This window comes from Pongo pygmaeus, chromosome 3 (genome assembly GCF_028885625.2).
Source record: "Pongo pygmaeus isolate AG05252 chromosome 3, NHGRI_mPonPyg2-v2.0_pri, whole genome shotgun sequence".
NCBI classification, from domain to species: domain Eukaryota; kingdom Metazoa; phylum Chordata; class Mammalia; order Primates; family Hominidae; genus Pongo; species Pongo pygmaeus.
Window position 1 is genome coordinate 182,990,328 of NC_072376.2, and position 11,758 is coordinate 183,002,085.

At 43.0% G+C, this 11,758-nt stretch overlaps 1 pseudogene; it reads right to left on the reverse strand.

Annotated features, from left to right (window-relative positions):
• Nucleotides 1-10,957: 10,957 nt before the first annotated feature.
• LOC129035084 (prostaglandin E synthase 3-like) lies at nucleotides 10,958-11,758 on the reverse strand (annotated as a pseudogene).

Consider the following 11,758-nt stretch of genomic DNA (forward strand, 5'->3'; position numbering starts at 1 on the left):
TCCTGTGATATTGTTCATAATATCCAGGGTGGGAGAGGATGATACTACTCCCAATATCACAGGGGGTGTACACCCAACCATGATATTGTTTGTAATGTCGAAGGGGGAGAGCATGATATTACTTCCAGTATCACAGAGGGTGTGCACTCCCATCTGATATTGTTCATAATACCCGGGAGGAGGAGAGGATGATATTACTGTCAATATCCAGTATCACAGGGGGGGAACACCCCCTTCTTAATATAGACGTTGGGAGAGGATGATATTACTTTCAATATCGCACGGGGGTACACTTTCCTGTGATATTGTTTCTAATATCTAGGAGGGGAGAGTATGATATCACTCCCAATATCACAGGGAGTGTACATCCCCCCCGTGATATTGTTCCCAACATGTAAGAAGGGAGAGGATGACATTACTCCCAATATCCCAGGTGGTGAACACCTTTTTTGTGATATTGTTCCTAATATCCAGGGGGGTAGACCCCCTGTGATATTGTTTGTATTATCCAGAGGGGGAGAGGATGATATTCCTTTCAATATCGCAGATGGTGTACGCCCCTTTGTGATACTGTTCATAATATACAGGGGGGAAGAATGATATTACTCCCAATATCACAGGGGGTGTACACACCTTTTGTGATATAGTTTGTAATAGCCAAGGTGGGAGAGGATGATGTACGAACAATATTGCAGGAAGTGAACACCCCCCTGTGATATTCTTCTTAATATCCAGGGGGTAACAGGATGATATTACTCCCAATATTGCATGGGGTTTACACTCTTCTGTGATATTGTTTGTAATATCTGGGGGGGAGAGAATGATGTTACTCTTAATGTCACAGGAGGTGTACACCCTTTTTGGTGATATTGTTCCTAATATCGAGGGGGGGGAGAGGATGATATTATTCCCAATATCGTAGGTTGTGTACACACCACCTGTGATATTGTTCCTAATAGCCAAAGCAGGAGAGAATGATATTACTTTCAATATCGCAGGGGGTGTACACTTACGGAGTGATATTGCTCCTAATATCCAGGCCAAAAGAGGATGATATTACTCCTGATATTGAAGAGGGGGTACACTCCCCTTGTGCTAGTTTACCTAATATCCAGTAAGGGAGAGAATGATATTACTCCCAATTTCGTAGCCGGTGTACACCCCCCTTGTGATATTGTTTCTAATATCCAGAGTGAAGAAAGATGATATTACTTTTAATATCGCAGAAGTTGTTTACCCGCGCTGTGATATTGTTCCTAATATCCAGATGGGGAGAGGATAATATCTATTCCAATATTGCAGGGGGTGTACACACGCTTGTGATACTATTGTTGCTAATATTCAGAAGGGAAGAGGAGATATTACCCAAATATCGCAGGGGTTGTACATCCCCCCTTTGATATTGTTCCTAATATCCAGGGACGGACAGGATGATATTACTCCCAATGTCGCAGAAGGTGATATTGTTCCTAATATCTAGAGGGAAAGGAGATATTATTCCCAATATGGAAGATGGTGTACAGCCCCCTGTGATATTGTTCCTAATATTCAGGGTAGGAGAGAATATTACTCCCAATATCGTAGAGAGTGTACACCCTTTCTGTTATATTGTTCCTAATATCCAGGGGGGAAGGGGATGATATTACTCCCAATATCGCAGGGGTGTACACTTCTCCTGTGATATTGTTCCTAATATCCAGGCGTGGAAAGAATGATATTACCCAATATTGCAGGGAGTGTACACCCCCTACCCCTGTGATATTGTTCCTAATATCCAGGCGTGGAAAGAATGATATTACCCAATATTGCAGGGAGTGTACACCCCCTACCCCCGTGATATTGTTCCTAATATCCGGGAGTGGAGAGGATGATATTACTCCCAATATCACAGGGAGCGTACATCCCCGCCGTGATATTGTTCTTAATATCCAAATGGGGAGAGGCTGGTACTACTCCCAATATCGCAGAGGGTGTACACCCCCCATGAGATATTGTTCATAATATCCAGGAGGAAGGAAAATGACATTACTCCGAAACGCGCAGGGAATTTACACTCCCCCTGTGAGATTGTTCTTAATATTCAGGGGGGACAGGAGGATATTAATCCCAATATCGCAGGGGGTGTACATCCCCCCTGTGATATTATTCTTAAAATCGAGAATGGGAGTGGATTATATTACTCCCAATATCGCAGGGGGTGTACACCTCTCTGTGATATTGTTCCTAATATTCAGGAAGGGAGAGGATGATATTACTTTCAATATCGCATGGGGGGAACGACCCCCCGTGATATTGCTCCTAACATCTAGGGAAGGAGAGGATGATATCACTCCCATTATCACAGTGGGTGTACAATACCTCTGTGATGTTTTTCCTAACATATAGTGAAGAGAGGATGATATTACTCCCAGTATCCCAGGAAGTGAACACCTTATTTTGTGATATTTTTTCGAATATCCAGGACTGGAGATGATGATATTACTCCCAATATCACAAGGGGTGTACACCCCTTTTGGGATATTGTTCCTGATTTCCAGGGTGGGAGAGGATGATATTACTTCCAATATCGCTGGAAGTGTAGACCCTCTTGTGATATTGTTCCTAACATCTAAAGGGGAAGAGGATAACATTATTCCCAATATCGCAGGGGACGTACACCCCCCGCCGTGATATTGTTCCTAATATTCAGGAGGGAGAGGATTATATTACTTTCAATATCGCAAGGGGTATACACCACCCCTGTAATATTGTTTGTAATTTCCAGTGGGTGAGAGAATATTACTCCCAATATTGAAAGGGGTGTACACTCCTCTGTGATATTGTTCATAATATCCAGGGGTGAAGAGAATGATATAAATGTCCATATCGCAGGCGATGGTCACTTTTTGTGGTATTGTTCGAAATATCCAAGGGGAAAGAGGAGAAAATTACTCCTAATATCACATGGGGTGTATACCCCCCTGTAATATTCCTTGTAATATTCAGGGGAAGGGAAGATAATATTACTCCCAATATCGCTTTGGGTATTCATCCCTCTGTGATACTGTTTGTAATATCCAGGGAGGGAGACGATGACATTACTATTAATATCGAAGGCGTGTACACCCTCCTGTGATATTGTTCGTAATATCCAGGGGAAGAGAGGATAATATTACTCCCAATATTGAGGTGGTGTACACCCTCCTGTGATATTGTTCGTAATATCCAGGGGGAGAGAGGATAATATTACTCCCAATATTGAGGTGATGTATACCCTCCTGTGATATTGCTCGTAATATTCAGGGTAAGAGAGGGTGAAATTACTCCCATGATCACAGCAGGTGTACACACTCCTGTGATATTGTTCGTAATATCCAGGGGGGAAGAGGATGATATTACTGCAAATGTTGCAAGGGGTGTACACCCCCCTGTGTCATAGTTCGTAATACCCAGAAGGGGAGAAGAGGATATTACTCCTAATATTGCAGGGGTTGTACATCCCCCTCTGATATTGTTTGTAATATCTGGGGGGAGAGGGTGATATTACTCCAAATATCATAAAGGCTGTACATACCTCTGTGATATTTTTTGCAATATTCTTGGTGGGGATGGGAGAGGATGATATCAGTCCTAATATCGTAAACACGCTGTGTGTACATCCCCCTGTGATATTGTCCATAATATACAGTGGGCTAGAAAATGATATTACTCCCAATATCACAGGGAATGTATACTCCCCTCAATATTACTTCGTAATATTGAGGATGGGAGAAGATGATACTGCTTCCAATACCACAGGGGGAGTGCACTCCTTTGTAGTATTGTTCATAATATCCAGGAGGGGAGAGGATATTACTCCCAATATCACAGGGATTGTACACTCCCCTGTGGTATTGTTCATAATATTTGGGGGAGAGAAGATGATATTACACCCAATATTGCAGGGGGTGTAAACCTCCTATAATATTGTTCGTAATATCTGATGGGAAGAGGATGATATTACTCCCAATATCCCAGGGAATGTATATCCCCCCCACCATGATATTGTTCCTAATAACCAGTTGGGGAGAGGATGATATTACTCCCCATATCTCACGGGGCATACACCCCCTTTGCGATTGCGATATTGTTCCTGCTATCCAACGTGGGAAAATATGATATTACTCCCAGTATCGCATGGGACATACACCCTCCCTGTGATATTGTTCCTAATATCCACATTAGTAGCCTCATATCACAGGAGGTGTGCAACCCCAGTTTGATATTGTTACTAACATTTGGTCGGGCGCGGTGGCTCACGCCTGTAATCCCATCACTTTGGGAGACCGAGGCGGGTGGATCATGAGGTCAGGAGATCGAGACCATCCTGGCTAACACCGTGAAACCCCGTCTCTACTAAAAATACAAAAAATTAACCGAGCGTGGTGGTGCTCACCTGTAGTCCCAGCTGCTTGGGAGGCTGAGGCAGGAGAATCACTTGAACCCAGGAGGCAGAGGTTGCAGTGAGCCGAGATCACGCCACTGCATTCTAGCCCAGTGACAGAGCACGACTCCATCTCAAAAAAAAAAAAAAAAAAAACATTCAAAGGAGAAGAGGATGATTATTAATTCCAATTTTTCAGGGGATGTACACACCCCCTGAGATATTGTTCCTAATATCCGGGGGGTGGGAGAGGATGATATTATTCCCAGTAGCGCAGGAAATGTACAACACCCCTGTGATATTGTTCCTAATATCCAGTGGGGGGAAAGAGAATAATATTACTCCCAGTATTGCAGGGGTTGTACCCCGCCGTGATATTTTTCTTAATATAGACGTTGGGAGAGGATGATATTACTTTCAATATCGCACGGGGGTACACTTTCCTGTGATATTGTTTCTAATATCTAGGAGGGGAGAGTATGATATCACTCCCAATATCACAGGGAGTGTACATCCCCCCCGTGGTATTGTTCCTAACATGTAAGAAGGGAGAGGATGACATTACTCCCAATATCCCAGGTGGTGAACACCTTTTTTGTGATATTGTTCCTAATATCCAGGGGGGTAGACGATGATATTACTCACAATATCGCAGGAAGTGTACACCCTTTTTGAGATATTGTTCCTGATATGCAGTGTGGGAGAGGATGATATTACTTCCAAAATCGCAGGAAGTGTACACCCCCTATGATATTGTTCCTAATATCTAAAATGAGAGGATAATAGTACGCCCAATATCGCAGGATGTGTACACCCCCACCCTGGTGATATTTTTCCTAATATTCAGGAGGGAGAGAATGATATTACTCCCAATATTGCAAGGGGTGTACACCACCCCTGTAATATTGTTCGCAATTTCCAAAAGGGAAGAGGATAATGTTCCTCCCAATATTGCAGAAGGTGTACACCCCCCTGTCATATTGTTCACAATATCAAGCGTTGAAGAAAATGATATAAATGCCAATATCGCAGTGGGTGGACATCTTCCTGTAAAACTGTTTGACATATCCATGGAGGGAAAGGATGAAATTACTTCCAATGTCGCAGGGGGTGCCCACTCTCCGTGATATTCTTTGTAATATTCAGGGGGTGGGGGAGATGATAATATTACTTCCAATATCGCAGGGCTTGTGTAACCTGTAATATTGTTTGTAATATCCAGCGGGGGAGATGATGACATTACTCTTAATATCGAAGTGGTGTACACCTCCTTGTGATATTGTTCATAATGCCCAGGGTGGGAGAGGATAATATAACTCCCAATATCAAGGGAGTGTACATCCCCGCTGTGGTATTGTTTCTAATATATAGGGGAGGAGAAAAATCTATTACTCCCAATATTGCAGCAGGTGTACACATTCCCTGTGATTTTATTTCTAATATCCAGGAAAAAAGAGAAGGATATTACTACCAATATGGCAGGGGGTTTACACCCACCCCCCATGACATTATTCCTAATATCCAGGGGGAGAGAGGATGATATTACTTTTAATATCGCAGGGGTGTACACTCCCCCTATGATATTATGGGAGTAATATCATCCTCTCCCCCGGATATTAGGAACAATATCACAGGGGGTTGTACACTCCCTGCGCTATTGGGAGTAATATCATCCTTCCACCCCCTGGATATTAGGAACAATATCTCAGGGGGGTACACTCCCTGCGATATAGGGAGTAATATCATCCTCTCCCCCGTGGAAATTATGAACAATATCACAGGTGGGTGTACACACCCTGCGATATTGGGGGTAATATCATTTTCTTTCCACCAGGATATTACACACAATATCACAGAAGGGTTTACATCCCCCTGCGATATTGGGAGTAATATCATCCTCTCCCCCCTCTCTAGATATTAGCAACAATATCACAGGTGGGTGTACACCCGCTGTGATATTGGGAGTAATATCATCCTTTTCACCTCCTGGATATTACGAACAATATCACACGGGGTGTGTACACCCCCTGCGATATTTGGAGTAATATCATTCTCTCCCGCTCCCCGGATATTACAAACAATATCACAGGGGAGTGTACATACCCTGCGATATTGGGAGTAATATCATCCTCTCCTCTCCTGAATATTATGAACTATATTACAGAATGGTGTACACCCCCTGTAATATTGTGAGTAATATTATCCTCTCCCTCTCTGGATATTATAAACAATATTACAGAGGGTGTACAACCCCTGCGATATTGGGAGCAATATCATTTCCCCCCCAGTGGATATTATAAACAATATCATGGGGGTGTGGACCCCCTGGGATATTGAAAATAATATCATCCTTCCACCCCCTGAAAATTATCACAGGAGAGTGTACACTCCCTGTGATATGGGGAGTAATATCATTTTCTTCTCCTCTGGATATTAGGAACAGTATCACAGGAGGGTTTATGCATCCTGCCATATTGGGAGTAATATCATGCTCTGCCACCCTGGATATTACAAACAGTATCACAAAGGATGTACACACAGAATGTTTACAATATTGGGAGTAATATCTCCCCCCCCCGGGACATTACAAACAATATCGCAGCAGGTGTACACCCCCCCCGATATGAAAAAGAACATCATCTCCTTTCCCTGTGGACATTATGAACAATATCACAGGGGTGTGTATACCCCCTTCGATATGGGGAGTAAAATCATCCCCTCCCCCCTTGGATATTATGAACAATATCGTAGTGGCATGTATATTTCCTGCGATATGAAGAGTAATATCATCCTCTCGCCCCCTGGTTATTACGGACAATATCTCAGGGGGTGTACACTCCCTACGATGTGAAGAGTAACATCATCCTCTCCCTCCTGGATATTACAGACAATATCGTAGGGGGGAGTACAACCCCTGGGATATTGGGAGCAACATCATTTTCTCCCCCCCGGATGTTACCAACAATATCACAGGGGGGTGTACACTCCCTGGGATATTGGGGGTAATATCATCCTCTTTTCCCCTGGATATTACGAACAATATCACAGGGTGGAGTACACCTTCTATGATATTGGGAGTAATATTATCCTCTCCCCTTATGGAAATTGCGAACAGCATCCCAGAAGGTGTAATATTCGGAGTAATATCATCCTCTCCTCAGTGGATATTTGGAACAATATAAAAGGGGGTATACACCCCCTGCAATAGTTGGAGTAATATCATCCTCACTCCCCTTAGATATTATGAACAATATCAGAGGAGTGTGTACGCCACCTGCGATACTGGGAGTAATATCATCCTCTACCATTCTGGATATTATGACGTATATCCCCTATGATATTGGGAGTAATATCATCGTCTTCCCCCGTGGATATTAGGAACAATATAACAGGAGGATGTACACCCTTTGTGATATTGGTAATAATATCATCCTCTCCCCTTCTGGATATTATGAACAATATCACAGGGGAGTGTACACCCACTGCGATATTGGGAGTAATATCATCCTCTCCTTCCCTGAAAATTACAAAGAATATCACAGGGGAGTGTACGCCTTCTGCGATATTGGGAGTAGTATCTTCCTCTCTCTCCCTGCTTATTACGAACAATATCACAGGGGGGTGTACGCCTTCTGCGATATTGGGAGTAGTATCTTCCTCTCTCTCCCTGCTTATTACGACCAATATCAGAGGGGGGTGTACACCCCCTGCCATATTGTGAGTAATATCATCCTCTCCCTTCCTGGATATTATGAACAACTTCACAGGGGGATGTACACCGCTTGCAATATTAGTAATAATATCATCCTCCCTCCCGGATATTCCCAACAATATCAGAAGGGTGTGTATACCACCTTGATATTGGGTGTAATATCTTCCTCTCCCCCTTTTATTGTTACGAACAACATCACATGGGGGTGTACACCCTCTGCAGTATTGGAAGTAGTATCAATTGGAAGTGAACAACCCTTGAGATATTGAGAGTAATATCATCCTAACCCCTTGTGGATGTCACAAACAATATCACTGGGGGGTGTTCACACAGCATGTTTCCGATATTGGGATTAATATCGTCGTTTCCTCCCCTGGATATTACGAACAATATCACAGGGGCCTGTACACCCCCTGGGATATTGGGAGCAATATCATCATCTCTCCCCCTGGATATTACGAACAATATTACAGGGGGATGTACACCCCCTGTGATATTCGGAATAATATTGTCCTCTCCCTCTCTGGATATTATGAACAATGTCACAGGGGGCTGTACACCCCTTGCGATATTGGGAGTAATATCATTTTCTCCCCTTGTGGATATTACGAACGATATCACAAGAAGGTGTACACCCCCTGGGATATTGTTGAGTAATATCATCCTCTCCCCACCCTGGATATTGCGAACAATATGACAAAGTTGTACACTCCCTGGGATATTGCGAGTGATATCATCCTCTTCCCCCCTGGATATTATGAACAACCTCACAGGGGGTGTGCACCCCTAGTGATATTGGGAGTAATATCATCCTCTCTTCCCTTGGATAACGCGAACAATATCACAGAGGCGTGTTCACCCCGGGTGATATTGGGAGTAATATTATCCTCTCTCTTCCTGAAAAATACGAACAATATCACAGAAGGTGTACACCCCCTGCGATATTGGGAGTAACATCATCCTCTCCCACCCTGAGTATTATGAACAATATCACCGGGGGGTGCGCACCCCACTCGATATTGGGAGTAATATCACCCTCTTCCCCCTAGATATTACGAACAATGTCACATGGGGGTGTACACCCTCTGCGATATTAAGTGTAATATTAATTATACTCTTCCCCCTTGGATATTATGAACAATATCACAGGGGGGTGTATACCCCCTGCGACATGGGGTGTAAAAGCATCCTCTCCCCTTTTGGATATTACGAAAAATATCACAGGGGGGTGTACAACCCCAGTGATATTGGGGGTAATATAATTATTTCCCCCCCTGGATATTTCAAAAATATCACAAGGGGATGTACACCCCTCATGATGTTTGTAGCAATATCATCCTCTCTCCCCTGGATAATACGAACAATATCACAGGAGGGTGTACACTCCCTGGGATATTGGGAGTAATATCATCCTCTTTACCCCTGGATATTACGAACAATATCACAGGGGCGTGTACACCCCCTGAGATATTGAAAGTAATATCATTCACTTCCCCCCTGGATATTGTATATCATATCACAGGGGCATGTACACCCTCTGCCACATTGGGAGAAATATCATCGTCTCCTCCCGTGGATATTATGAGCAATATCACAGGGGAATGTACCCCGCCTGCGATATTGGGAGTAATATCCTCTCCCACCCTGAATATTACAAACAATATCATAGGGGGGTGTACATCCCCTGTGATATTGGGAGTAATATCCTTTTCCACCCTGAATGTCATGAACAATATTATAGGGTAATGTACACCACCTGCGATATTAAGAGTAATATCATCCTCTCCCCCCATGGATATTACGAACAATATCATGGTGTTGTGTACACCCCCTGCGATATTGGGAATAATTTTATCCTCTCCGCCCGCTCAATATTATGAAAAATATCACAGGAAGGTGTACATTCCCTGCGATGTTGGCAGTTATATCATCCTCTGTTCTCGTTAATATTACGAAGACTATCACGGGGTATGTACAGCTCGTGCGATATTGGGAGTAATATCATCCTATCTCCCCCTGGAAATTAGGAACCATATCACAGGGGGATGTACATACCCCGCAATATTGGGAGTAGTATCATCTTACCTCCCCTGCTCTTTACAAATAATATCACAAGGGGCTGTACACCCTCTGTAATATTGAGAGTAATATCATCCTCTCTTCCCCTGGATATTATGAACAATACAGCAGGAGGGTGTACACACAGGGTTTTTACGATATTGGGAGTAATATCATTCTCTCCCCGCCCTGGATATTTCGAACAGTATCACAGGGGGTGCACCCCCACCCCGTGACATTGGGAGTAACATCATCCTCTCCTTCTCTTGATATTATGAACAATATCACAGCAGAGTGTACACCCCCTGCGATATTGGCAGAAATATCATCCTCTCCCTGTCTGGATATTACCAACAATATCATAGGGGGGTGTACACCCCCCTCAACACTGGGAGTTATATCATCCTCTCCTCCCGCTGGATATTATGAAAAATATTACAGAAGGTGTACACACAGGGTGTTTACGATATTGGGAGTAATATCATCTTCCCCCTCCCTGAATATTATGAACAATATCACAGGGGGGTGCACACCCCTGCTATATGGGGAGTAATATTATCCTCTCCCCCTCCCTGGATATTTCGAACAATATCACAAGGGGAATGTACGTGCCCTGCGATATGGAGACTAATGTCATCCTCTCCCTCCCTGGATATTACGAATAATATCACAGGGGGGTGTGCACTGCCTGTGATATGGGGAGTAATGTCATTCTCTCCCCTGTAAACTAAAATTCTGTTCTCTTTACCTAAGCCGAGAGCTTCTTATCATGTCAGTATTATGTTATGAAGAAAAGGAGACTTAGGCAAGATATTTTTATTTATCACAACTGCTGCATCAATTGCCTAGGACCTCAACAGCTTCATGAAAGTCTGGGAAATGTTCATGCATAAGGTTATTGCCTTAGCTGACTTCAAATTGCCCCATACAATGGTACATATAAACCCTTAGTGAAGGCTTTTAAAAAACAAACAGGTTGAAAAATGGGTTAAAGTAGGCAAATACAGCATCTGCCTTTAGGGCTATCAACTCAGGAATTCTCTCAATTATGAAATCTTGCAGAGAAGTGATTTTCTTTCTCAAAATCCAGGTGATGAAATATTTCTTACTCCAGATCTGGCATGTTTTCATCATCACTGTCTTGTGAATCATCATCTGCTTCATCTACTTCTGGTAAATCTACATCCTCATCACCACCAATGTTGTTCATCATCTCGGAGAAACAATCAAAATTAGACCTGTCTTCATCTGAACCATCTTCCCAGTCTTTCTAATGATTGAAGTCCACACTAAGCCAATTAAGCTTTGCCCTTTCTTTCGTTAACCTTGGCCATGACTGGCCAGATTCTCCTTTTCGTAAACAACATAAAATTGATCTGTCCATTCTTTTATGCTTGGAATCATTTGGATCAATAGAGTAAAAAAGATCAATTTCATTTAAATGCTTAAAATTATCACTTCCTCCAAGACAACTGAATGTAAGTTTGGATTTTTCAAAATTTACGTTAACGTCCTTATTGTCTTCAATACAGAATTCAGTGAAGACAGTCCCTTCGATCGTACCACTTTGCAGAAGCGGGCTGCAT